This window comes from Glycine soja, chromosome 12 (genome assembly GCF_004193775.1).
Source record: "Glycine soja cultivar W05 chromosome 12, ASM419377v2, whole genome shotgun sequence".
Classification (NCBI taxonomy): Eukaryota; Viridiplantae; Streptophyta; class Magnoliopsida; order Fabales; family Fabaceae; genus Glycine; species Glycine soja.
The window spans coordinates 28,247,249-28,273,683 of NC_041013.1; positions in this window are offsets into that span (position 1 = coordinate 28,247,249).

Sequence of the window (26,435 nt, forward strand, 5' to 3'; positions counted from 1 at the left end):
CATGGGCTTCATTCAAAATTTTGACCAATAGTGCCCGAAGAGGCTCGGAGTTCATGAGTAGCCCCAACAGAGAGATCCTAGCTGGAGTTTTATTCAATTGTTCAATCACCTTGAACTCACTTTGTTGAATGATCCTTAGGAACTCGGTCTCCTCCTTGACTGATATCTCTTTCTTGCTGAAGTCGTCTTCTTCCTCTGTGATCTTTCCAACAGGGACCTTGTCAATCGGGGTCAGGCCACCTTACCTCTCTCGCCTATATCCGCCTTCGCCTTCCCTTTGTCTTTTGATTGTACTGGTAGCTTAGGTGCAATGAAGATCCATCCATTACGAGTCATGACATTGTACCAGAAATATTTGTAACTTTAGCGGATGACAGGTCCTCCTTAACACGTATCACGGACTCATCCTTTCTTCCGTCGGACCCTTGTGCGGCATATTTCCATGGCACTGCCTTATCACTTTTATAAGGGAAGGGCGCAGGCATCTTAAATGTAAAGGGCTGGAAGCCTCGGGGCCTCTGAGTGGTGACGTCCCTGGTGAAGTGGATCACCAAAGGCTTGGGCTTACTCGAGTTTTTGTCATCTGACTACATACATACATCTCCTTCCCCTTTCTTCGTACTGCAGACTTCAATATGCCCCCTGTTCCTCATTCCTTGTAGCAGCTCCTCCTCTATTGGACATGTCTCCACATCGTGCGATATGCCTGGATGCATTAAACAAGAATCTCCTTTGTCACCATCAAGGTCAATCATACCAACCATGTGCAATGCTTCCAATATGAACTGCCTGGAGGTTGACACATTCCATATCTGCTTCAGCCCCTGAGACTCCCATTCTTCCACTGTATTCACCACCGAGCCTCTATGATTAGTGAGTGTGTCATACCCTAATTTCGTCCGGGGACCATATGTTTGGAGGCATGCAACCTTCGCTTGACTGCTTTGAGGTACTTAACACCCATCGTTAGGCAATCCGTGAAGTTCCGCGACATGCCGGAAGACGAAAGGAAACATTGTTAGGCAATCCGTGAAGTTCCGCGACATGCCAGAAGTCGAAAGGAAGCATTGTTGCGTAATCTGTAAAGTTTCGCGACATTACGGAAAGAAAACAAGTGTCGTTACATAATCCGTAAATTTCCATAACGTTACGAAAAAAGAATCAGCAAAAAAAGCAAAAGGGGTTTGCAAATAGTAACCAGGCCCACTTGGGCCTTCCAGGGTGTTCCAACAGAAGGCGGTGCCTTCTGGTTGTAGCAACCCAGCTCGCCTGGGCGAGCTGGGCGGCAACCACCTCCCTCTTTTCCCCTATAAATAGGGGAAAGAGGGCAGAGTAATTTCGTTAAGCCCTTCTGGTATTTAGGATTCTCTTGAAATTAGTGAGAAAAATTGTTTTCGTGAAGAAAATCCAAGCCGAGGCACTTTCGTAACGCTTTCGAGACGTTTCCGTGAGCGATTTGGTGAAGATTTTCCACCGTTCTTCATCGTTCTTCGTCGTTCTTCGGTCTTCAACCGGTAAGTTCCTGAAATCGAACTTTTCAATTCATTCTATGTGCCCTTAGTGGTCCCCACTTATTTCGCGTGCTTTTATTTTTATTTCGTTTTCTTTCCATACCCCCTTTTGACGTGCTTTAACCATTTATTTAAGACGTTTTCTCGACTAATCAATAATAAAATGAATTTCCACCGATCATTTGAGTTGTAATATCTTTTAATCTCTGTTAGAATAAAATCCAACCGATCTTTCACGCCGTAACCACGTTTAAAACCAAAAGAGGCAAAATAATAATAAAATAATCAAAAATACCTTTGAATAAAATAATCCAAAAAATCAATCGGACGCTTTTCTTTGGGATTTTTCTTAATTTGAATTGACTAATAACCAAAGTGAAACTAAGGCTAAAATCAACTCACAAATCAAGCTTTGTCCATAAAAATCACCTAAAAACCATTTTAAGGTCCAACACCTTAAATGGTCTTTTTTGCTTTTATTGGTTAAACGTAGACTTTTGAAAGCCTAAAGCCAACACATAACTTTGTCACTACTTTCAAAGAAACCAAGAGATCATTAATGGTCCAATGCCTTAATGTTTTCTCTCCTTTCAAAAGAATTGAAAGATCGTTTAAATGGTCCAACGCCGTAAAACAACTTTTTGTATTGGTCAGAATATATCTTGCAAAAAAAAGATAAAAATAACTTAACCAATGTTTAGTTCTCAAAGAACTACGTAGGTCTGATTTCCTTACCACAATTGAGGAATACGTAGGAGCAAGGGAAACACCCTTGTCGACCACAAAAAGATAAAAAATATAAAAGGCATAAAAAGACATTAAAAGCATAAAAGAGAAAATAAAACAAATCGAAGTCATGTTTGCACACTCGATTAAAGGCTGTTGTCCCTTGTGACGGACGCGTGGGGTGCTAATACTTTCGTCGTGCGTAAATACAACTCCCAAACCTTTCACACTTAAAGTTCGTAGATCACACCTTTCTGGTTTTTCTGACGTTTTCCTCGAATAAACGTTGGTGGCGACTCCGCGCATTTTCCTCCAATGGAAGACGCACCCGTGAGCCCCGCATCGCCCTCCCGCCGAACGGTAGTTTGCGATAGTTGGCGACTCCATTGGGGACTGTTTTTAGAGAGTTAGGCCTTCTAATCTCGTGCAATATCATGACTTCCTCTTTTGCTGGTTTCCTTTTATTTCTCTTACGTTCTTGTATATAACTCTTTGATGCTTTTAGTGTGTTTTTGAAATGTATGCATGAGATAGATATTTATTCATTTGATGCACACAAACACCAACACTATTTGCACACATGGTGAATTGAAAAAGGGGCCCTATACCTGGGTCCATGGGAACATAAGGAGTGGAGGTGAATCTGTGGTCATGCTAGGTCTCCGACTTACTTGATAACAGTGAACCCTCATCTAGAGTTTTTCTCTTTGATAACATATTGTTGCTGGTAGTCCCTACTGCCGCAATATGTTTTTTCGAAGGGGATGATACCTCTAGAAACCGTCAAGAGAGATATGACCACCTTGGGAATTATCACTAAAAGCCTTTTAGTTCCTCCCGTGTAGGTCCCTAAAATAGGGGCACGAAGCAAACACGCTGTGTGCCTTTTTAAACACTGTCATGCATATAACCTAAATGTCATGTATGCCTTTATTGTATGATTATTTGAGGATATTGTCATACTGTGTACATCCCCGTGTATTGGTTTTGCACGTCTGCGTCATGTCATCACACACGCGTTGTATGTTGGTCTCGTCTTTTGTCACGGGAAGCTGCAAGGTCCATATCACCTTCTTAACTGCATACATGGGGCACTGCGCCCCCAAATGCGCAAGTAAGAAAAGATGATTTTTCGGTCTCCCGTGTCCGTAAATGCATTCATATCATGCACCACATAAGCATCTCTTCATGGCATCGTAATGGACATATTGTTCCTGCATTTATCACTTACCATATTCATGCATTGCATTTTGCATAAGTCACCTCATCACCATGCATCTGCATCTAACATGTTTTTTGCATACCATTTGTTTTCATGTTTACTCATGCATGATCCTTGCGTTTTCCTCTGCAAAACAAAAACAAAAAAAGGAAGCGTGAAAATTCACACTGCATTCTTAGTTGCATGTGTTAGGTACCATGAGCCAACCATGTTGGGATCATAAACCCGTTTCACTTAAAAACAAAATGATTGAACCTAGTACCTAATGCATGGTTAACTAAGAAAAGATGTTTCTTTGGGAATCTCAATTTCATAATTACATTTTCCATGCATAGCATAAGTATTCCCAAGTCTTTCATCCCTATGAAATGTTTTTGAAGTATTGGTGATCAGAATTTCCCTTCCTTGGATTATAGGGTTAAACCAATCTCGTGCTTTTACGAAAAGGTTCATCAAGTCAAGTTGAAGTATGGAAGTAACCATCTTGCAAAAATTGGTGCAAAAGATGGATCATGTTACATTGTTGCTTCGTCTACTGTCAAACACATTTAGGACTGTTGATGTCCTTGTTACTTCCAGTTTCACCTTGACAAAGATGTCATGGACCATGTTGAAAATCCAAATTGATTCAACCCCATGTCCTGCGTAAAAATTCGCAATACTTCAACTGTGCATAGGGGTGGAAATGAGTCGAGCAGCTTGTCGAGGGCCTTTGGCTTGGCCTATGTAAAGTTTGGCTTGACTCGACTTGTTTACTATAAAGGTCAAACTCAAACTTTTCAAAAAGCCTTTTTAGATAAAAAGGCCAAGCTCAAACTATAAAAAAAGCTTGTTAAGTTTGACAAGCCGACTTGTTTAACTAACAATAATAATAATAATAATAATAATAATAATAATAACAACTTTATTTTAGCAAATCTTATCTTATCCAGATTTTATTCTATCTAGATTTTATTTTATCCAGATTTTATTCCATCTAGATTTTATTTCGTCCAGATTTTATTTCATCCAATCTTATCTTATCTTGTCCAGATTTTATTTTATTTCATTTATGGGCTTGGACTTAAAAATAGATTTGTGAGCGTTGAGGCTGAGGACCTATATAATAGCACCAAGGTTTTAGTTTAGGCAGTTTTTTTTTTCGGAGAGGAGAATAATTCTAGGATTTTAGAATTCCAAATTTTATTACTGTTCATGCACACTGTTCACGTAGAATAAAATTTGTTTTCTGCAATTTCGTTTCGGCTTCAATCTACAGTTTCGTTTCTACTGATTAATGGAAGACTAAGTCTCCAACATTGTTTTCTCTTGAGGATCAAGCACAGTTGTCTTTGAGTTTTTGTTATTACTATTGAATACTGATCAGTTTTTTCTCTTCACCAATTACTTTGTATTTGTTGCTATTAATCCATGCATGTTTAGTGCTTGATTAATTGTCTATGCGCTTAATTTACATTCATGCTTAATGATCAGTTTCGTTCATGATTAATTGGTGTCTGTGTTGTTTAATCACATAATGACAGCCTTATGTTAATTTTCGCTTAGTAATTTAATTTAGGGTTGGATTAAGTGGTTGAACTGATTAAGGATTGTCATACCCTAATTTCATCTGGGGACTATTGTTTGATGGCATGCAACCTTTGATTAACTGCTTCGTGGTACTTGACACCCTTTGTTGCACAATATGTGAAGTTCTGAGGCATGCCAGAAATCAAAAGGAAGCGTCGTTACACAATCCGTGAAATTTCGTAGCGTGCCGAAAATCAAAAGGAAGTATTGTCACGCAATCCGTGAGTTTCCATAACTTTTTGAAAGCTAAAAAAGGAGTAATTACATGATCCGTAAGGTTTTGTAACCTTACGGAAAGAAAACAAGTATCATTACGAAATTCGTAAAGTTTCGTAGCGTTACGGAAAAAGATCACCAAAAAAGCAAAGGGGTGTATTTAGTAAAAAAAAACGGGGTGCAAATAGCAATCAGGCCCACTTGGGCCATCCAGATTCTTCCTCCAGAAGGCGGTTGCTTCTGGAGGAACCAACCTGGCTCACCTGGGCGAGCTGGGTGGCAAGCTCCTCCCTTATTTTGCTATAAATAGAGGGAAGAGTGAAGAAGGAAAGGGTTCAGCCTTCTTGGCACTTTGTATTCACCTGAAATTGCTAAGGAAAATTGTTTCCGTGAAGAAAATTCAAGCCGAGGCGCTTCCGTAACGTTTCCGTGGGTGATTTCGCAAAGATTTTCAACCGTTCTTCGTCATTCATCGTTCATTCTTCATTGTTCTTCGGTCTTCAACCGGTAAGTACCCCAAATCCAACTTTTCAATTCATTCTATGTACCTGTGGTGCTATCCACAGGACCCAGAGCATGATAGCATGCAGCGACTAACGTCGTCTTCTGCACCCTTTATCAATCGCGGCCAACGAGCCCGATGATACGCGGAGATTTACGTCGTCTTCCGCGCAGTCAATCTCTGTCAATACTAACCCATGAAATTAGGGGGCAGGCGAAAATACCCAAGTGGTTATCCGCATAAACATTCTTCTGCTATCCATCAGACCCAGAGCACAATAGCATGCAGGGACTAACGTCGTCTTCTGCACCCTTTGTCAATCGCGGCCAACGAACCCGTTGACACTCGGAGATTTATGTCATCTTCCACGCAGTCAATCTCTGTCAATACTAACCTGTGAAGTTAGGGGGTAGGCGAAAATACCAAAGTGGTTATCCGCATAAACATTCTTTTGCTATCCATCAGACCCAGAGCATGATAGCATGCAGGGACTAATGTCGTCTTCTACACCCTTTGTCAATCACGGCCAACAAGCCCTTTGACACGCGGAGATTAATGTCGTCTTCCGCGCAGTCAATCTCTGTCAATACTAACCTGTGACGTTAGGGAGCAGACGAAAATACCAAAGTGGTTATCCGCATAAGCATTCTTTTGCTATCCATCGGACCCAGAGCATGATAGCATGCAGAGACTAACGTCGTCTTCTGCACCCTTTGTCAATCACGGCCAACGAGCCCGATGACACGCAGAGAGTAACATCATCTTCTGCACCCTTGGTCAGTCGCGACCAACGAGCCCGTTTACACGCGGAGATTTACCTCGTCTTCCGCGCAATCAATCTCTGTCATTATTAACCCATAAAGTTAGGGGGCAGGCGAAAATACCTAAGTGGTTATTCGTATAAACATTCTTTTGCTATCCATTAGACTTAGAGCAAGATAGCTTGTAGAGTCTAACGTCGTCTTCTGCACCCTTTGTCAATCGCGGCCAACGAACCCGTTGACACTCGAAGATTTACGTCGTCTTCCGCGCAGTCAACCTCTGTCAATACTAACCTGTGAAGTTAGGGGGCAGGCAAAAATACCAAAGTGGTTATCCGCATAAACATTCTTTTGCTATCCATCTGACCCAGAGCATGATAGCATGCAGAGACTAACGTCGTCTTCTGCACCCTTTGTCAATCGCGGCCAACGAGCCCGATGATACGCGGAGATTTACGTCGTCTTACGCGCAATCAATCTCTGTCATTACTAACCCGTGAAGTTAGGGGGCAGGCGGAAATACCCATGTGGTTATCCGTATAAACATTGTTTTGCAATCCATCAGACCCAGAGCATGATAACATGCGGAGTCTAACGTCGTCTTCTGCACCCTTTGTCAATCGCGGTCTGAGCCCGTTGACATGCAGAGACTAACGTCGTCTACTACACCCTTTGTCAACTGTGGTCTGAGCCTGTTGACACGCAGAGACTAACGTCGTCTTCTGCGCCCTTGATCAATCACGGCCAATGAGCCCATGGACACGCGGAGATTTACGTCGTCTTCCGTGGAATCAATCTCTTTCAATACTAACCCGTGAAGTTAGGGGGCAGGCAAAAATACCAAAGTGGTTATCCGCATAAACATTCTTTTGCTATCCATCAGACCTAGAGCACGATAGCATGCAGAGACTAATGTCGTCTTCTGCACCCTTTGTCAATCGCGGTCCAAGCCCGTTGACACGCAGAGACTAACGTCTTCTTCTGCACCCTTTGTCAATTGCAGCACACGAGCCCGTTGACACACGAAGATTTACCTCGTCTTCCGCGAAGTCAATCTCTGTCATTACTAACCCGTGAAGTTAAGGGGCAGGCGGAAATGCCCAAGTGGTTATCCGTATAAAGATTCTTTTGCTATACATCAGACCCAGTGCACGATAGCATGCAAAGACTAACGTCGTCTTCTTGATCGAGGCCGTACCCGAATCAAATAAACATGATAATGCAGTAACTAGGAAGTGATCCTAGGTCGTTTCCTAACGAGCAATGATAAACCAAATGTTCATAATATACTTGCAGTAGCAGTAACGATTGGGGGGGGGTTGTTTGTTTTGTGATTTAAGGAGCAGAACAAGTAAACTGGAATACGAAACTAATAATATTAAAAATGGGTTGTTTCCTCTGATTCAGAATTCGTTCTCTTATCCTGGGTTATGGAGAATTCGTCCCTAACAGTTAACCACTTAATCCAACCCTATTTCAATTTACTAAGCGAAAATCAACTTAGGGTTATCAATACGTGATTAGGCACCACATACACCAGTTAGCCCTTCGTCCATTAAGCATGAACGCAAGTTAGGCTCAGAGGCAATTAATCGAACGCGAAGCGTGCACTGATTAATGTTCACGAATTTGGGTTAACTGGTGAAGGGAAAACTACCAGGGAACCACATTATAAACGAAACCTCAAAGAGAGTTGGGCTTCGTCCTCAGAAGGAAACAACACCAGAATATTTAGCCTTCCATAGATTCAAACAGAAAACGTAAATGAAACATGAAGCAGAAATGTAAAGAAACAGAAACGTAGATGAACAAAAACGTAAATGAGACAGAAACGAAAAAATGAAAACAGAAACGTAAATGAAAGTAGAAGAAGAAACAAGAACGAAATTGTAATTAGGAGCAGGAAATCGAAAATTGCATTAAGAACGAAACAGTAGCATTAGAACAGAAAAACTTCAAAACTATAAACCCTAAGCTCTGAATAATAGTCTCACAGCCTCCTCTGCACGAATCCCAAAGCTGCTATTTAAAAGGAGTCACTCAAAGTCACTGGGCCCTATTACAATACTCTGACCAAAAACGAAATAAACACCGAACCACATAAAATAAAAATTGCGAAATTTCCTAATCAGAATTTAACTAAGGTAAGCGCTGCTTTATTTTCCCTCTTCAAGTCCACAACCAAAATCCAGATTAAGCACAATGTTTCATTAATTCTTGAAATTAGATTAAAAACATCAAATTAGATAAATGAGCCCAAATAATAAAACTGCCTAATTAATTGACAATTAAGACCAATCAGTAATTAAAATGGTGCAAAAAGGGTTTAGAAAATAGAAGAAAATGATGGCACATCACTTCTGCACCCTTTGTCAATCGCGATCCGAGCCCATTGACACGCAGAGACTAATGTTGCCTTCTGCAAACTTTGTCAAGCGTGGTCCGAGCCCGTGACACGCAGAGAGTAACATCGTCTTCTGCACCCTTGGTCAGTCGCGGTCAACGAGCCCGTTTACACGCGCAGATGTACCTCGTCTTCCGCGCAGTCAATCTCTGTCATTATTAACCCGTGAAGTTAGGGGGTAGGCGGAAATACCCAAGTGGTTATCCGTTTAAACATTCTTTTGCTATCCATCAGACCTAGAGCACGATAGCATGCAGAGACTAACGTCGTCTTCTGCACCCTTTGTCAATCGCGGCCAACAAGCCTGTTGACACGCGGAGATTTACGTCGTCTTCCACGCAGTCAGTCTCTATCAATACTAACCCGTGAAGTTAGAGGGCAGGCGAAAATACCCAAGTGGTTATCCGCATAAACATTCTTTTGCTATCCATCAGACCCAGAGCACGATACCAGGCAGTGACTAACGTTGTTTTTTGCAGCCTTTGTCAATCGAGGCCAACGAGTCTGTTGACACGCGGAGATTTACGTCATCTTCCGCGCATTCAATCTCTGTCATTACTAACCCATGAAGTTAGGTGGCAGGCGAAAATACTCAAGTGGTTATCCGTATGAAGATTCTTTTGCTATACATCAGACCTAGAGCACGATAGCATGCAGAGACTAATGTCGTCTTCTGCACCATTTGTCAATCGCGGCCAACGACCCTGTTGACATGCGGAGATTCACATCGTCTTCTGCAGAGTCAATCTCTGTCAATACTAACCCGTGAAGCTAGGGGACAGGCGAAAATACCCAAGTGGTTATCCGCATAAACATTCTTTTGCTATCCATCAGACCTAGAGCACGATAGCATGTAGAGACTAACGTCGTCTTCTGCACCCTTTGCCAATTGCGGTCTGAGCCCATTGAAACGCGGAAATTTACCACGTCTTCCGCGCAGTCAATCTCTATCATTACGAACCCGTGAAGATAGGTGGCAGGCGGAAATACCCAAGTGGTTATCCCTATAAACATTCTTTTGCTATCCATCAGACCCAGAGCACGACAACATGTAGAGACTAACGTCATCTTCTGCATCGTTTTTCAATCGCGGCAAACGAGCCCGTTGACACACGGAGATGTACATCCTCTTCCGCATAATCAAACTCTGTCATTACTAACCCGTGAAGTTGGGCGCAGGCGGAAATACCCAAGTGGTTATCCCTATAAACATTCTTTTGCAATCCATGAGACCCAGAGCACGATAGCATGCAGAGACTAACGTCGTCTTCTACACCCTTTGTCAATCGCCATCCGAGCCCTTTGACACACAGAGACTAACGTCGTCTTCTACACCCTTTGTCAATCGCGGTCCGAGCCTGTTGACACGTAGAGACTAATGTCTTCTTCTGCACCCTTGGTCAATCACGGCCAACAAGCCCGTTGACACGCGAAGATTTACCTCGTCTTTCGCACAGTCAATCTCTGTCGTTACTAACCCGTGAAGTTAGGGGGCAGGCGGAAATACCCAAGTGGTTATCCGTTTAAACATTCTTTTGCTATCCATCTGACCGAGAGCATGATAGCATGCAGAGACTAACGTCGTCTTCTGCACCCTTAGCCAATCGCGGCCAATGAGCCTGTTGACATGCGGAGATTTACATCGTCTTCCGCGTAGTCAATCTCTGTCAATTACTAACCCGTGAAGATAGGTGGCAGGCGGAAATACCCAAGTGATTATCCGTATAAACATTCTTTTGCTATCCGTCAGAACCAGAGCACGACAGCATGCAAAGACTGACATCATCTTCTGCACCGTTTGTCAATCGCGGCCAACGAGCCCGTTGACACACAGAGATTTACATCGTCTTCTGCGTAATCAAACTTTGTCATTACTAACCCGTGAAGTTAGGGGCAGGCAGAAATACCTGTCATACCCTAATTTCGTTCAGGGACCATCCGTTGTTGGGATGCGACCTTCGTTTGACCACTTCGAGGTATTTGGCACCCATCATTAGGCAATTTGTGAAGTTTCGAGACATGCCGGAAGCCAAAAGAAAAGCGTCGTAGCACAATCCATGAAGTTCCGTGATATGCCAGAAATTATAAGGAATTGTTAGTGCGCAATCCGTAAAGTTCCATAACATTCCGAAAGGCAAAAAAGGGATGATTCGTAAGTTTCCGTAACTTTACGGAAAAAGAATCACCAAAAAAAGAGCAAGTGGGGTGTATTTAGTAAAAATGGGGGTTCAAATAGCAACCTGGCACACTAGGGCCTTCCAGGATGTTCCTCCAGAAGGCGGTTGCTTCTGGAGGAAGCAACCTAGCTCGCCTGGGCGAGCTGGGTTGCAAGCTCCTCCCCTATTTTCCTATAAATAGGGGGAGGAGTGAAGGAGAAAAATGTTCAGCCCTCCTGGTATTTCGAGATCACTTGAAATTAGTGAAAAAAATTGTTTCGGTTAAGAAAATCCAAGCCGAGGCGCTTCCGTAATGTTTCCGTGGGTGATTTCGTGAAGATTTTCAATCGTTCTTCGACGTTCTTCGTTCCTTCTTCGTCGTTCTTCGGTCTTCAACCGGTAAGTTCCCGAAATCGAACTTTTCAATTCATTTTATGTACCCATAGTGGTCCTCATTTGTTTTCACGTGCTTTTATTTTCATTTCATTTACTTTTCGTACCCCCTTTTGACGTGCTTTAGTCATTTACTTAAGTCATTTTCTCCCCTAATAAAAAAATAAAATAAATTTCCACCGATCATTTGAATTGTAATATCCGTTAATTTCTGTTAAAATGAAATCCGACCGTTTGGTCATGCTGTAACCACGTTGGAAACCAAAAAGAGGTAAAATAATAATATAATAATCAAAAAATATGTTTTAGAAAAATAAAACAAAAAAATCAATCGGACGTTTCTCTTTGGGATTTTTCTTTCTTAATTGAATTGACTAATAACCAAAGTGAAACTAAGGCTAAAATCAATTCATAAACCAAACTTTTTGTCAACGCCTAAAAAAGTCATTTTCAAAGGTCCAACGCCTTGAAATGGTCTTTTCCACTTTTATTGGTTAAGTGTTGATTTCTAAAAAGCCTATAATCAATATGTAACTTTGTTACCTCTTTCAAAAATAAAGAAATCATTAATGGTCCAATGCCTTGATGTTTTCTAACTTTTCAAAAGAATCGAAAGATTGTCTAATGGTCCAACGCCTTAAATGACCTTTCATTCAATAGAAACATATCTTGCAAAAAAGGATAAAAAAAATAACTTAACCAAAACGCTTTGTTCACGAAAGAACTATGTAGGTCTGATTTTCTCATCACAATTGAGGAATACGTAGGAGCAAAGGGAAACACCCTTGTCGACCACAAAAAGATAAAAATATAAAAAGACATAAGAATGTAAAAAGGGAAGATAACATAAATTGAAGTCATATTTGCACATTTGATTAAAGGCTGCGTCTCTTGTGATGGACGTGTGGGGTGCTAATACCTTCCCCGTGCGTAAATACAACTCCCGAACCTTTCATTAAAATTCGTAGATCATGTCTTTTCTGGTTTTTCTGATGTTTTCCTCAAATAAACATTGGTGGCGACTCCGCGCGTATTCCTTTCTTGGAACACGCACCCACGAGTCACGCGTCGCCCTCCCGCCGAAGGGTAGGTTGCGACAGTTGGCGACTCCACTGGAGACTATTTTTTGAGAGTTAGGCCATTTAATCTTGTGCAAAGTTTTATCATGACATCCTCATTTGTTGGTTTCCCTTTATTTTCCTTATGTTCTTGTGTATAACTCTTTGATGCTTTTAGTGTGTTTTAAAATGTATGCATGAGGTAAATATTTTCATTTGATGCACACAAACACAAACACTATTTGCACGCACGGTGATTTGAAAAAAAAAGGGCCCTATACCCGGGTTCGTGGGAACATAAGGAGTGGAGGTGAATCTGTGATCATGCTAGGTCTCCGACTTGCTTGGTTACAGTGAACCCTCATCTAGAGTTTTTCTCTTTGATAACATATTGTTGCTAGTAGTCCCTACTGCTGCAATATGTTCTTCGAAGAGGATGATACCTCTAGAGACCATCAAGAGAGATATGACCACCTTGCGGATTATCACTAAAAACCTTTTTAGCTCTCTCCCATATAGGTCCTTTGAATAGGGGCACGGAGCGGACACGCTGCGTGCCATTTTTCACACTGCCATGCATAAGTGTCATGTACCCTTTTGCTTATATTTTGTGAATATTGTCATACTATGTACATTCCTGTGTTGCGCCTTTCGCATATGCATCACGCACGGATTCTATCTTGATCGCCTCTCTTTAACAAACCAACGGAGGGTCCGTGTCACCTTTTTAAATACATACGTTGGGAACTTTGCTACCCCAAGACATTGTATCTAAGAAGGAGACAATTTCTCGGGCTCCCATATTCATAAATTGCATCTGTGTCATATGCATTTCTTCATGCATTCATCGATTCCACCCATGAGAGATGTCGGATTTTGATTCGCACCGATTTTTGTTCACTTTAGTAAAACATGGGATCAAGTCAAATGCCTTTGCTTAAAAAGAGGTTCTATCAAGTCAAGGTCAAGAGCCTAGGGATCACCAATCTAAATGAGTTAGGGCAGTTGATGGGTCAGCTCCAGCGGCAAGCTTTTCGCAAAGCTTACGGTAAAATCTGGGACCTAGCCATGGTAGAAGTCTCCATAGAGGTCATTGCCTCCCTCACCTAGTATTATGATCAGCCGTTGAGGTGCTTCACCTTTGGGGACTTCCATGAACCATGAACCCGGGTATAGGGCCCTTTTTCACTCACAGTGTGTGCAAATAGTGTTGGTGTTTGTGTGCATCAAATGAATAAATATTTACTTCATGCATACATTTAAAACGCACTAAAAGCAACAAAGAGTTTATATACATAAGAACATAATGAAAGGAAACCAACAAAAGGGTAAGTCACGGTAAAACATTGCACAAAATTAAATGGCCTAACTCTCTAAAAACAGTCCCCAGTGGAGTCGCCAACTGTCGCAACCTACCCTTCGGCGGGAGGGCGACGCGTGACTCGCGGGATGCGTGTTCCACGAAAGGAATACGCGCGGAGTCGCCACCAACGTTTATTTGAGGAAAACGTCGGAAAAACCGGAAAAGACGCGATCTACGAACTTTTTAAGTGAAAGGTTCGGGAGTTGTATTTACGCACGGGGAAGGTATTAGCACCCCACACGTCCGCCCCAAGGGACGGCAGCCTTTAATCGAATGTGCAAACATGACTTTGATTTTTTATGTTCCCTTTTTATGTCTCTATATCCTTTATACCCTTTTTATATTTTTTTCTTTTTTGTGGTCGACAAGGGTGTTTCCCTTTGCTCCTACGTATTCCTCAATTTGCGATGAGGAAATCAGACCTACGTAGTTCTTTCTTATCAAGTGATTCTTTTTTACTTTAAGAGGTGATCATTTTAAGGCGTTGGACCTTAAAAATGATCCATTTTACTTAGTGAGGAAATGAAATGACAAACTTCAAAAGCCTATTTTTTATGGACGAGCTTGACTAGGCGAATTGATTTTAGCCTTTAGTTTCACTTTAGTTATTAATCAATTCGATTAAGAATGAGAAATCCCAAAGAGAAAACGTCCACTTGATTTTCCGCTTTATTTTACTAAAAGATGTCTTTTTGATTATTATATTATTTTTTTACCTCTTTTTGATTTCCAACGTGGTTACGGCACGACCGAACGGTCGGAATTTATTTTAACCGAAGTTAATGGATAATACAATTCAAACGTTCGGTGGAAATTTATTTTATTTTTAAGTTAAGCGAGAAACGACTTAAGTAAAATGGCTTAAGCACGTCAACAGGGGGTATAAAAAGTAAACAAAACGAGAATAAAAATGCACGAAACACAATGCGGACCACTACGGGTACATAGAATGAATCGAAAAAGCTTGGTTCGAGGTACTTACCCGTTGAAGATCGAAGAACGATGAAGAACGAATGAAGAACGTCGAAGAACGGTTGAAATCTTTGCGAAATTCCTCACGGAAAACGTTACGGAAACGTTTTGGAAGCGCCTCGGCTTAGATTTTCTTCACGGAAACAATTTTTCCAAGCAAATTCGAAAGAGAGAGAAGTGCCTAAGGGGCTGAACCCCTTCCTTCTTCATTTCCTCCCCTATTTATAGCAAAATAGGCGAGGTGGTTGCCGCCCAGCTCACCCAGGCGAGCTCAGCTCGCCCAGGCGAGCAGGGTTGCTTCCTCCAGAAGCAACCGCCTTCTGGAGGAATATTCCGGAGGGCCCAAGTGGGCCTGGGTGCTATTTGCACCCCCATTTTTACTAAGTACACCCCCCTCTGCTGTTTTTTGGTGATTCTTTTTTCGTAAAGTTACGGAAACTTACGAATTTCGTAACGATACTTGTTTTCTTTCCGTAATGTTACGGAACCTTGCGGATTACATAATCATCCCCTTTTTGACTTACGGAATGTTACGGAACCTCACTTAATTATGCAACAATGCTTCCATTTGATTTCCGGTGTGTCACGGAAACTTACGGATTGTGCATCAATATTTTTTTTGGTTTTTCGGCATGTCCTGGAATTTCACAAATTGCCTAATGATGGGTGCCAAGCACCTCACGAGGACCAAAGAATGGTCGCACGTCATCGAGCAAAGGTCCCCGGACGAAATTAGGGTATGACAGTTGCCCCTCTTTACTTGTCTTTTATTGGAGATAAAAGGAAAGTAAAGATAAGACACTAATTTCGTTCCTCTCGATTTGACGAGAGTCGCAGGTGACCATAAAATCTCCACATGCAAATGACTTGTTGTTCCCAGAATATCACAAATTGCCTAATGATGGGTGCCAAGCACCTCACAAGGACCAAAGAATGGTCGCATGTCATCAAGCAAAGGTCCCCGGACGAAAATCAGTGTATGACACTAATTTCGCTTCTCTCGGTTGACGAGAGTCGCAGGTGACCATAAAATCTCCACATGCAAATGACTTGTTGTTCCCAGAATATCACAAATTGCCTAATGATGGGTGCCAAGCACCTCACAAGGACCAAAGAATGGTCGCATGTCATCAAGCAAAGGTCCCCGGACGAAAATCAGTGTATGACACTAATTTCGCTTCTCTCGGTTGACGAGAGTCGCGGGTGACCATGACTTGTCGTTCCTAGAATTTCACAAATTGCCTAATGATGGATGCCAAGCACCTCACAAGGACCAAAGAATGGTCGCATGTCATCAAGCAAAGGTCCCCGGACGAAAATCAGTGTATGACACTAATTTCGCTCCTCTCGGTTGACGAGAGTCGCGGGTGACCATGAAATTTCCGCATGTAAATGACTTGTTGTTCCCGGAGGAACAAAAGGTGCAGAAGACTATGTCAGTCTCTGCATGCTATCAAGCGTTCTGTCTTACAGATAGCAAAAGAATGTTTATACGGATAACCACTCGGGTATTTCCGCGTATCATCGGGCCCGCCGCCTCTGGATGATACAAGGGTGCAGAATGACCAAACTTGGTCTCTGCTTGTCATCGGGCCCGCCGCCTCTGGATGACAAAAGGGTGCGGATAACCGTAAGGTATCTCCGCGTATCATCGGGCCCGCCGCCTCTGGATGATACAAGGGTGCAGAATGACCAAACTTGGTCTCTGCTTGTCATCGGGCCCGCCGCCTCTGGATGACAAAAGGGTGCGGATAACCGTAAGGTATCTCCGCGTATCATCGGGCCCGCCGCCTCTGGATGATACAAGGGTGCGGAATGACCAAACTTGGTCTCTGCTTGTCATCGGGCCCGCCGCCTCTGGATGACAAAAGGGTGCGAATAACCGTAAGGTATCTCCGCGTATCATCGGGCCCGCCGCCTCTGGATGATACAAGGGTGCAGAATGACCAAACTTGGTCTCTGCTTGTCATCGGGCCCGCCGCCTCTGGATGACAAAAGGGTGCGAATAACCGTAAGGTATCTCCGCGTATCATCGGGCCCGCCGCCTCTGGATGATACAAGGGTGCAGAATGACCAAACTTGGTCTCTGCTTGTCATCGGGCCCGCCGCCTCTGGATGACAAAAGGGTGCGGATAACCGTAAGGTATCTCCGCGTATCATCGGGCCCGCCGCCTCTGGATGATACAAGGGTTCACGTCACATGACCTCAGGGTCAGTATGACAAAGATTATGGGGCGGCCGACAAAAGCAAGGCTCTTGCTCCTACGTATCCTCTAATGAAGAACTCAGACCTACGTAGTTCTGGATAACTTGTGAGACTTGAAAAGTCTCCATCGGAAAATGCTGACATCTCCGGAAAAGGCGCAGATGACCACATTGGCCTCTGCTCATCAATCACACTTGGGGTCACTGAATGACGAGGTGTGGATAACCGTAAGGTGTCTCCGCGGGCTACCAGCTCTTGAGTCATGGCAACAAAAGGCGGTGTGGTCGACAAAAGCGAGGCTCTTGCTCCTACGTATCCTCCAATGAGGAACTCAGACCTACGTAGTTCTGGATAACTTGTGAGACTTGAAAAAGTCTCGGTGTTTTCTCCGCTAAAATGCAAACATGCTTTAGCAAGGAGACAAATATTCCAACTGATTTAGAGCAGCATATGCTTTTTTGAGTGAAAAACAATGCGTCTACCGGGGAAGGAGAGTCTGCTGATGAAATCTCCCATAACCATAAATGAGATTTTGGATGTTAGCATTTCGTTTCTAAATGATCATTTAGAGGAAACACTGGGTTCGACAAAAATAGAAGAAATCCACTCAAAGTGTATCAATCTCGCACAGGTAAGTGTTTCATCCTAATTCCGAACCATAGATATGTCATGACTTAACTTTGCAAATTATTTCCTATCAAATCAAAAATTACATGTGTCATCATGGATCAATAGGACTTCCCTTGGGAATGGGTTCTTTTGGTGGGTTCTTCTTTCGGCTTTTGTGTGTTTTTGGCTTTTGATTTTCCTGGCTTTTTCTTTTTCTGTTTTTTGTTTAGTGCGGGGCGAGGAAAAAAAAGGTCGCTAGCGCACGGGATTTTGGTTGGTAATTGAAGGGAGAAGACCATTTTAGGTCGTGGTTTCCTTTCCTTCCTTTTTTGTTCATTTGGTGACAATTCTGTATTGTTCAGATATTGTCCGGTCCAAAGACCTCTCTGCACATTTCTTCTGTTTTCTTTCGATCCTTGATCAGGAGCTTTCTTTCCTTCTTTTCTCTTTTTTTTTCTTTCTCCCATTCTTTGATTGGGAATTTTCTTTCTTTTCTTTTTTCTTTCTCCCACTCTTTGATTGGGAATTTCCTTTCTTTTCTTTTTGCTTTCTCCCACTCTTTGATTGGGAATTTCCTTGCTTCCTTTTTTCCTTTGATTGGAAATTTTCCTTCTCTTCTTTTTTGCTTCCGAGGGTAAGGATTGACATTCTCACCCTGGGTCAAGGTTTATGGTGAGTCAGGATTTTGGCTCAAGACTTGTAGAATGGCTAGGCATGATACATGTCAGGGTTTGGTTTGGCTCAAGGATAAAAGGGATGCCCCACATTATTTCCATGACACAAAATGCAAAAATGATGATTTGGAAACTTTATGCAAAACTGGTCATGCATGCACCTATGCGGACACTCAAGTGTCAAATTTTTATGGTCATGTGATGCTAGGGCTCAGGATTCATTTCCTCTATTTTAAATCAACCCAATGTTTCCAAAATATGTTCTTTTATCAATTTGTGCATTCATCCGAGTCCATTTTGGGCGTCCGGGAAAATTTTCACAGCATTCACCCTTCAGGTGTAGACACGTTTTTTTTTCTTCAAAAATCGGTTATGATCAATGAATGAATTTTTTCAAAGAAAAGTTGGAAATCGTCTCTTTTCAAAAGCATGTTGGTTTTTCAGCTTGACAACTTATTTTTCTTTTTTCTCCTTTTTTTTTTATCATTATCATTTGTTTATTTCTTTTTCTTGTTTGTTTTTTTTTTCCCCCTTTTTTTTTCATGAGGTATTTTGCTACCTAAACATGTGTATATTTTTGCGAGGTATTTTTGCTATATACATGCATATCCAAGGTATCTTGCTACCTAAACATACATATATATGTTTTGTAAGGTATTTTTGTTGTATACATGCATATCCAAGGTATCTTGCTACCTAAACATACATATATATATTTTGTGAGGTATCTTTTTGCTACATACATGCATATCCAAGGTATCTTGCTACCTAAACATACATATATATATATTGTGAGGTATCGTTTTGCTACATACATGCATATCTAAGGTATCTTGCTACCTAAACATACATATATATATTTTGTGAAGTGTGTTTTTGTTTACATACATGCATATCTAAGGTATCTTTCTACCTAAACATACATATATATATTTTGTGAGGTATGACTACCTTCCGAGCTTGTGCTCGTTTTATTTAAATTCCTAGGATCATGAGCAACTATGTGTGTCTTACTATGAAAAGTGATCAAATAACAAGCATAGATTCAAAAGGTACTAGGTTGCCTCCTAGTAGCGCTTCTTTAACGTCTTTAGCTGGACGCCTTATGACTTGTCAGTCACTGACCTAGTACTTTGCTTACCTTTGGCTTTGGACTTGGTTGCCTATTGGTCGGCCATGTGTCGTAGGCAATACTCAAACCTTTTTGTGGATGAGCAGAGGTGAACTCTAAAGGTGGTGGCGGTGCGTCTATTGCCCGCTACCGTCCATCCCAATGCTGCTGTGGTGTCTCGCCCTGCGCCTGCCTGGGGGCGCAACACTTCTAGATGAAAACTCGATTGGTAGGGGGCCTGATGACCCTGCTGGGGGCAACAGGCACTCCCTTGAACTGATAGAGACCCGTATTTAGAGCTGGCAACTCCAAGACACTGTTGGCCTTCTTCGGGTCCACTAGGTGTCTTGCGGGCACAATCCCTGCAAACAATAGATGACATCAGAAATCAGTTGGGGGAGGTGCATATTTACCTATGTCATGATGGCATGAGCTTGCTGGGGGGACGAGCGCCCTATAGGGCCGATAGAGGCCCGTAACCAGAGCTGGAAACCCCAGGGCCCTGTTGGACTTCTTCAGGTCCACTGGGTGTCTTTGTGGGTGCGATCCCTGCAAACAATAGAAGGTATCAGAAATCAGTTGAACCATATGCATACTTACCCATGTCGGGACGACACAGACCAACTGATACTTTTGCAGGGGGAGATTGGCATGCGGTCGCTGGGCAGAATATTGCTAAGTAGCAATGTCATCTATGTAAGAGTGGTTATGTTGGTGCGCATGATCCGCACTCGTCTCTTTGCAGCGGCACGGGTGAAATCTTGCCCCAGTATGCATAGTAGCAGTGTGATAGCCTCCCTTTCTAGTTGTGCTCGCACAGTTGGCCCTCCTCCAATATCAGGGGGTGGCCCCGGAACCGTTAAAAGGAAACTACTGGTCCCTTAACCGGGAGTGCAAGTCTCGGTTAAGCATTTAAGGACAGAGGACCTTAAATTATCTTAAGGTGTGGATATGGAGCCCACTGAAAGTGAGGACGCGTAGTCCTCTAAAGGCGAGGGCGTGTAGCCCTCTGAAGTTCAGGACGTGTCGCCTTTCGAAGGCGAGGGAGTGTAGTCCTATGATGGCAAGGACGTGCAATCCTCTAAAGGTGAGGGCATGCCCCCCTTTGAAAATGGGGAACATGTAGTCCTCTGATGGCGAGGACGTGTAGTCCTCTAAAGGTGAGGACGTGTAGTCCTCTGAAGGTGAGGGCGTGTAGCCCTACAAAGGTGAAGGCACATGACCCTTTGACGGCGAGGACGTGTAGTCCTCTGAAGTTGAAGGTACATGACCCTTTGAAGGCGAGGACGTGTAGTCCTCTGAAGGTGAAGGTAACTAGTACCCAAGGTGAGGGCGTGTAGCCCTCTGGTGGTGAGGACGTGTAGTCCTCTCAAGGCGAGGACGTGTAGTCCTCTGACGGTGAGGGTAACTAGTACCCAAGGTGAGGGCGTGTAGCCCTCTCAGGGCGAGGACATGTAGTCCTCTAGAGGTGAGGGCGTGCAGCCCTCTGATGGTGAGGACGTGTAGTCCTCTCAAGGCGAGGACGTGTAGTCCTCTCAACGGTGAGGGTAACTAGTACCCAAGGTGAGGGCGTGTAGCCCTCTCAAGGCGAGGACATGTAGTCCTCTGGAGGTGAGGGCGTGCAGCCCTCTGATGGTGAGGACGTGTAGTCCTCTCAAGGCGAGGACGTGTAGTCCTCTCAACGGTGAGGGTAACTAGTACCCAAGGTGAGGGCGTGTAGCCCTCTCAAGGCGAGGACATGTAGTCCTCTGGAGGTGAGGGCGTGCAGCCCTCTGATGGTGAGGACGTGTAGTCCTCTCAAGGCGAGGACGTGTAGTCCTCTCAGCAGTGAGGGTAACTAGTACCCAAGGTGAGGGCGTGTAGCCCTCTCAAGGCGAGGACATGTAGTCCTCTGGAGGTGAGGGCGTGCAGCCCTCTGATGGTGAGGACGTGTAGTCCTCTCAAGGCGAGGACGTGTAGTCCTCTCAACGGTGAGGGTAACTAGTACCCAAGGTGAGGGCGTGTAGCCCTCTCAAGGCGAGGACATGTAGTCCTCTGAAGGTGAGGGCGTGCAGCCCTCTGTTGGCGAGGACGTGTAGTCCTCTAAAAATGATAGGTACAAGTACCCAAGGTGAGGGCGTGTAGCCCTCTCAAGGCGAGGACTTGTGGTCCTCTGAAGGTGACGGCGTGCAGCCCTCTGAAGGTGAGGACATGTAGCCCTCTCAAGGCGAGGACATGTAGCCCTCTGAAGGTGAGGACATGTAGTCCTCTCAAGGGGAGGACGTGTAGTCCTCTTAACGGTGAGGGTAACTAGTACCCAAGGTGAGGGCGTGTAGCCCTCTGATGGCGAGGACATGAAGTCCTCTGATGGCGAGGACGTGTAGTCCTCTCAAGGCGAGGACGTGTAGTCCTCTCAACGGTGAGGGTAACTAGTACCCAAGGTGAGGGCGTGTAGCCCTCTGATGGTGAGGACGTGTAGTCCTCTCAAGGCGAGGACGTGTAGTCCTCTCAACGGTGAGGGTAACTAGTACCCAAGGTGAGGGCGTGTAGCCCTCTCAAGGCGAGGACATGTAGTCCTCTGAAGGTGAGGGCGTGCAGCCCTCTGTTGGCGAGGACGTGTAGTCCTCTAAAAGTGATAGGTACAAGTACCCAAGGGTCCACCCTTATGAAAAAGCAAGAGATCGACTCATCGAGAGGGCCGGTCATCCCAAATCCACAAGATTTGGACATTAGATGTAGGAAATCTATGCAGTTAACATGATTTTTAGGGATGCAGATGCATGCAACCTTTGTCGTGAAATTTGGGTAAATGCGGACTTTGTATGAAACAATGCAATGTAATGGAAAGTTGTACAATGTTCATGGCATTCTTTCCCTATTTTGTGATTTTGATTTTGATTTGATTTTTTTTTTTTTTTTTTTTTTTTTTTGGAAAACACAGATTGACTGCCCTTTTGAAAAAGGTGATAATTCATGCAACCTCATCCTATCTTTTGCAAATCTCTCCGGGAACTCCCTCAGAGTGTATGTTCTTTTTGATTTAGTCACTTGACCATTTTGGAGTGACGGCAATGGAGTCATTTTATGTTTAATCAATCCATTGAAGTCCTAGGGTTTGTCCCTTTTTTTTTTGTTAAAAACATCGATGGGTGAGAACTTTTGATCGGCCCCTATGTTCACTTGAGGCTCATGCACGGTGCCCCTCATTGCCCCAGTGTAAGGCTTTGAGGTACCAATCGTTGTCTTTCGTCATGACCTTGTAGGAGGGAACCTATTGGGTGAGAACTTCTAATCTGCCCCTAGGTTCACTTGAGGCTCATGCACGATGCCCCTCATTGCCCCAGTGTAAGGCTTTGAGGTATCAATTGTTGTCTTGTTTTCACAACCTCGTAGTGAGGAAGAATGAAAGACGCAATTGATTCTTGCAAAAAGAATTTTCCAAGGACGAGAAATAGTTGAAGGATTTTTCAGTTGATGGATTAAGTCAAATGACTCCTATGTAGAAGCAAGATGTTTTGATGTCTTGATGATGCTAAAGGATCAAGTGCTTCTAAGTTTTATTCAAGACAAGAATCCAAGAAAGTCAAGATATATGATCAAGTTGATTTCTAGAATCTTTTGGAAGAAGTTTCCAAATTGAAAAAACAAAAGGTTTGACCAAAGAATTCTATCATTTCAAATTGAGATTTGCTCTCTGGTAATCGATTACCAGCAGCTGAAAAATGTTTATAACAGTCACTAGAAATTTGAATTCAAAATTTATAACGTGTAATTGATTACACATGGACGGTAATTGATTACCAGAGGAGATTTTCAGAAAATAATTTCCAAGAGTCACATCTATTCAAATGGTTTATGAATGGCCATCAAAGGTGACTTGGAAACACGAATTTAAAGAGAGTTTTCATTGCCCACAAAGTTTATCCTCTCAAAAGATTAAGAGTTTTTCTGAACTGAACTGTCTTATCCTCTCAAAAAGATTCCTTGGTCAACCACTTGCATATTCAATAAGGAATTTTGATTGGTCTTCATTGTACAATCTATCCCTTTTAAGAGAGATTTCTTCTTCTCTTCTTCTTACTTCTGAAAAGGGATTAAGAGACTGAGAGTCTCTTATTGTAGAGGATTCTTGAACACAAGGGAAGGGTTGTCCCTGTGTGGTTCAGACTTTGTAAAAGGAGTTTTACAAAGAGAGTGGAGAATCTCAAGTGGGTTTCTTGAGGACTGGACGTAGGCGCGGGAAGTGGCCGAACCAGTATAAATCAAGTTTGCATTCCTCTCTTCCTTTAAACTTCTTTTATTGCTATTTATCTTTTGCTTTAAAGAAGTTTATTTTGATTTGTCTTTTGAGTAATTCATGTTAAGGGTGCATTGTTAATCCAAAAAGAAAGAGTGATAGTTCAATTGGGGAATAGTCTTTGCATCTTAATTCAACCCCCCTTTTTCTTAAGGTAACTGAGGCCATTTGTCCAACATCCTATTCTTGACAACTCGCTTCTCTAAGAAGACAAACTTTCTGGAATGATAAAATGAAGTCACATGAACGTCTATATTTTTACTTGAAAACACAGTCAATCAAATGTTTTTTTTTCTTTGTTTTTCTTTTGTTTTTTTTGTTTTTTTGTTTTACTTTTACTTTACTTGTCGTTTTACGACACCCCCACCAACGTGCAAGATGAGTAATCTCTGATTGAACGGTCTTGGAAGTCAACACTCAGGAGCGCAGGTTGCTTGAGCAAACAGACCAATGGCTTACACTCACATTCCGGTGGAAGTTGAATAAGCAAAGATGTGTTCGTGAGAGGATGTCCATTTTATCCATATCATTTAGCATTGTAACTGTGGTTTATGGCATAAACTTGAAAATCCTGATGAGTCATAACAACAGCTTCCAGAATTGCCCCATGTATGGTGTTGCTTGTCAATGTTAGGATTCAACAAGCGATTCTCCTCAAATTTCAGCCAGCCCGTATCAATTAGACTTCACACTTTATGCTTCGGGGTCATACAATGCTCAATGGAATGCCCCGGGGCTCCTCCATGATAAGCACACGTTGCGTTCGAGTTGTATCCTCAGAAAAATGGAGGTTGAGGAACCTTGGTTTGGGTTATGGCTACCATTGAATTATTGAGTGGATATGGGATCAAGTTTAGCATATGACAACGGAATTTGGGGTGAACCCTACAGGCTTTTTGCTGCAAAATTCCTTTTTGTTGGTGTTTTTTGGTTTGTGCTAAAGGTGGTCTTCGTCATTGGAAGTGCGGTAGACAGGCTTTGTGGTTGATTTAGGGATGGCCTTTGTGGATAACTGGGCGGTGGGTAAGGAGGAGGTTTGTTATTGGCTGAGTAATGACATTGTTGGGTTGGTGGGAAACTTGGCCGTATAGGAATGGCAGTCACAGCATGGGTTTCTCCCTCTTTCTCACCCTCTTCATTTGCCCCAGTTTTCTCAGTCGTCCTAGTAGGATGATCAAATTTGCCTCTTTTCGGATCCACTTCGATCTTTTTGCTGGCGAAGACCAAATCTGTAAAACTTGAAGGTGTGTAACCCACCATCTTTTCATAGTAGAGTATCGATAATGTGTCTACCATCACGATTATCGTCTCCCTTTCCATCATTGGGGGTACCACTTGGGCCGCCAGATCCCTCCACCTTTTGGGCGTGTTCTTTGAAAGATCCGTCCCCCTTTTTGCAAATGTTCTGTAATTGCATCCTATCCAGAACCATATCAAAATTGTACTAATACTGCCTAACAAAGGCAACCATTAGGTCCTTCCAAGAATGGGCTCGGGAAGGTTCCAAGTTAGTGTACCAGGTAACAGCTACCCCAGTAAGACTTTCATGGAAGGAATGTATCAACAATTCCTCATCTTTTGCGTATTCCCCCATCTTCTGACAATACATCTTTAGATGGTTCTTGGGACAAGTAGTCCCCTTGTACTTTTCAAAGTCCAGCACCTTGAACTTGGGAGGGGTGATGATATTGGGTACTAGGAACAACTCTTTTAGGTTAGCAAAGGCATAATCTTCACCTCCTTCAATGGCCCTGATCCTTTCCTCTAGATGATCCAACTTTCCCATTCCTGCCATAGTCATGAGGGTTTTTAATCGCTGTGGAACGTGAGGGTTGTGGTTGTGGATGATATTGAGGGCCCTCCAAAGTGTTTTGCAGGGGTATACCACCAACTGCTTGCCCTTCAGCAGCATATCCGAGGCAAGGCTCGAAGTTGACTAGATCGTGGTGGGGAATTTCATGTGTCTCCTCCATGGGTCGAGAGACATGTGCATGATCAGATTGAGGTTGTTGGCTCTTAATGAGTATGGGAGTGGAGTTATTGACATCCTCATTGGGAATGTACACCACATTGGGTGGTGTATAGTTTGGGAGGCAAACCATATGGCGGGAAGGCGTGCTTGTTTTGAATTTGCACATCATGGGGTCATCCGTACTTCCCAAATCTTTGCCTACCATATTTGAGGTTGGATGATTCATTTGCTTGAGGCCAGATGGGAGCATCGGGTTCACCTTAGCGACAGCGCTAGTAGCGACAACTATAACCGCATTGGCTTCCATTATCTTCTTCATGCTCATCATGGCCTCCATCATTGTGGCCATTTGCTCTTTCATGGCCTCCATGTCGGCCTTCATCTTCTCTTGCACCTCCTCTGCTTCACCCATTACTCTAGCTCTAGCACGAGTTCGGTAAGGGTGCCGTAAAGCGTGTCCTTTTCTTTTTGATAACAATGATTAAGTTCATTTTATTTTATTTTATTTTATTTTTCAACGAAAGAATGCAATGAGCAATGCAACCAATGAAAAGCATGGATGTATGCGAATGATGTACAGTTGAAGTATTGCGAATTTTTACGCAGGATATGGGGTTGAATCAATTTAGATTTTCAACATGGTCCATGACATCTTTGTCAAGGTGAAACTGGAAGTAACAAGGACATAAACAATCCTAAATATGTTTGGCAGTAAACGAAGCAGTGATGTGACT